The sequence below is a fragment of the Schistocerca serialis genome, chromosome 3 (assembly GCF_023864345.2).
Source record: "Schistocerca serialis cubense isolate TAMUIC-IGC-003099 chromosome 3, iqSchSeri2.2, whole genome shotgun sequence".
Taxonomy (NCBI): Eukaryota; Metazoa; Arthropoda; class Insecta; order Orthoptera; family Acrididae; genus Schistocerca; species Schistocerca serialis.
Window position 1 is genome coordinate 489,275,243 of NC_064640.1, and position 3,179 is coordinate 489,278,421.

A 3,179-nucleotide genomic window follows, 5' to 3' on the forward strand; every position below is an offset into this window, starting at 1 on the left:
CACAGACGAAGGTCAATGGCCGGGTAGCCATTTAACTATATATGAAAATCGTAACTGTTCTTGAAAGAACAGGTTGCCCGAACTCTTACGTGAATCGTCACCTTAGTTGGCGCGAGTAATGAGTGGATGGGCAAATATCTATTAGGAACATTATGTATGTAGATTGTGGACAGTTGGGAATGTGGGGCTCACTGGAAGCGTGCAAGGGAAAAGTCCTTACAGTCGCGCTATTCAGCTGTTCAAACTGGCTCTGAGCACTACGGGACTCAACTGCTGTGGTCATAAGTCCCCTAGAACTTAGAACTACTTGAGCCTAACTAACCTAAGGACATCACACACATCCATGCCCGAGGCAGGATTCGAACTTGCGACCGTAGCGGTCGTGCGGTTCCAGAGTGTAGCGCCTTTAACCGCTCGGCCACTGCTATTCAGCTGCGTCCTCTGTGGTTCAGATGGACAGTCGGCTCACAGCCGTGTTAGCGTGCGGAGCTGCTCCGCGCGCCGTCCGACGCTCCGCTCTCGGTTGTGTTTACTTCCGCGTCGCGGTGTTTGTGTCTACGGAGTCCAATACTAACGTACTCCATGGCGCACTCGTACCGCCGTGCAACGATCAAAGTAACGTTTCAGGCCGAACATCCACGACCCAGAGCTTTCGAAGTCGAACAGTTCTTCCGATAGGATCTACGTCTGAAACCCCAGGACGTAATCGGCATACACTTTTCCATCTCAGGAAGTTTTGTCTACATCACGATGTCGACGGAGGAAATTTGCACTGACATAATTCACCGTCATGCCACCGGACTAAAATTTAAACACTCTGATGGACATATGGGTGCTGTGACAGTCGCCCATGCTGGATTCGGTCTCCGGACATTGCGGGTGTTTGAGCTCCTGTTCGAGGTGCCCCAGGATGTGGTCATTGCCGCTTTCCAACCATATGGCACAGTCTTGGGTCACGTCACGGAGAAGTGACAAACATTTACCACCTACCCCGTACTAAGTGGCGTCCGGCAAATAAAAATTGAGCTGACGAAACATGTCCCATCGTACCTGCTGTTGGCTGTGTGAGGGCCATCGTCATATACGATGGACAGCCACGAACGTGCGCAGGATGTGGCTAGGAGGGACATGTACGTTCCGAATGCTTACACCGCCGTTTAATACAGACGCCGTTACGTGAAGAGACTCAGGCTTCGACGGTCACGTCCTTACCAATCACCTACGCCAAGGTTGCACAGGACCCCGTCGTGCAACTCCCGATTGCGCCAGCAGCATCGTCAACGCCACCCGCCGCAGCACAACGCGCCGACGACACAAGCACGGCGTCGCCACCAGTGCTCGCTTCAGGACCGTCCGGTTTGCAGACCGAAACCGATGTTCCTGTTGGAACCATGGACGTCGACCTCGGTGTCGTGCCGACGTCTGCCTTTGTCCAGACAGGTTCGGCGTCAGATGACGGGCGACCACATTCTGATTCAGAAGGCCACATCAGAAAACAGCGGTCGCCTCGCAAACACAGGAAACGACGACGAACGCCTTCCGATGACGCCCTTTCTCAGACGGCCCCGCGAGATGTCGACCTGATGTCTGACGGTGATCTCCCACATTGCGTCCAGTCACGCGATGTGGCAGCAACAGGCGACCCTCCTGTGACACCTCCTCTCCCGGCCAAGGACGTGTCCTCGCCGTTATCAACGAATGATGACGGCGGTCCCCCTGCCACTCACGATGCGGAATCCACAACACCCGTTCCAGAAGTACGTGATCGTCACATGTCCACGTCGTCAGCTTCCTGGGCCGATGACGTTGAAGATGAAGTGGAACAGACTGCCAGCGTGTCTGCGCAGGAGTCCACCACGGAGACACTGGGGCTAGCGCCCCGCCAGTAATTATCACCACTACGGCACCACCGGCGGGTCTCCACCTGCCGGCTACTTCTACCGCACGTTCGGCAAATACTGAGGATGGCCGTACACAGCAATATCGTATCGCCACGATGAATCTTGCCACCATTCGTGCCCCCCACAAACTGGCCATGTTCCGAGACACTATTTACTCTGCGGGTGTTGATATCGCACTCTTACAAGAGGTGTTTGTGGCTGACTTCCTAGTTCCCAACGGATACAACGCCCATGTTTCCCCCGCATCCGACACCGGTAGCGGCGTCGCCATCCTGCTACGCGACGGACTCCCTGCAGAGGACGTCATCTACCTCACCACTGCGCGAGGTATGGCACCCACACTGTTCGACGTGCGTATTATTAATGTCTACGCTCCGTCCGGAAGTGGCCGCCGTCATGTCCGACAAACTTTTCTTTGCCGAAAGCGTCATACCCCTCTTCACAGGTCCGCAGGACGATTTGGTACTCGGTGGGGATTTTAACTCGACACAAGAGCCCGCGGACCAACTCCCGCGACATTCACCTTGTGCATCTCTCTTAGTGGTCATCGACCGTCTACGACTTGTTGACACTTGGAAGAAGCTCCACGGAATTCAACTGGGCTGTACATTCTACACCTCTCACTCGTCAAGCAGCATAGATCGCATCTACGTTACCCGCTCCCTTGCTGATGGCACACGTCATGCGGAAGTCTGGCCCTTGGCCTTTTCAGACCATGATGGGTACCTCTGTGACGTCACTCTCGCCCGACAGCGAGTGTGGCATAGTCGTGGTCTGTGGAAACTCAATGTCGCTCACCTGACCTCCTCAGACTGTCGCCGTATGGTCGAAGAAGCGTGGGCACGCTGCCGCCATCGTCGAGAAGCCTATGACTCCCCCTTATCATGGTGGCTCTCCTGTGCAAAGCCGACCCTCAGGAAGACACTGATGAGTTATGGGAAGGAATTTAAGGCGTGGCAAACTAATACCCTCCACTTCTACTACACCATACTACGTGACTGTGCGACGATGCCTTTCTCGCCAGCCCGGCAGTCGATGGTCCATCGCACGAAGGCGCAGATCTCCTTGATCAAGCGGCGTTACTTGGAAGGAACCGTAGTCCGTTCTCGTGCTTCTAATCGTATCCATCAAGAACGTCCGTCGATGTACCACCTCCTTCAGGAACGACAACGACGACGACGAGCTCTGATCCAAGTACTCACTGATGTCGAAGGGCGCCGGCACGACACCCAACAAAGCATCGGTCGTGCTCTCCATGCTCACTTTGCCGGGCTATAC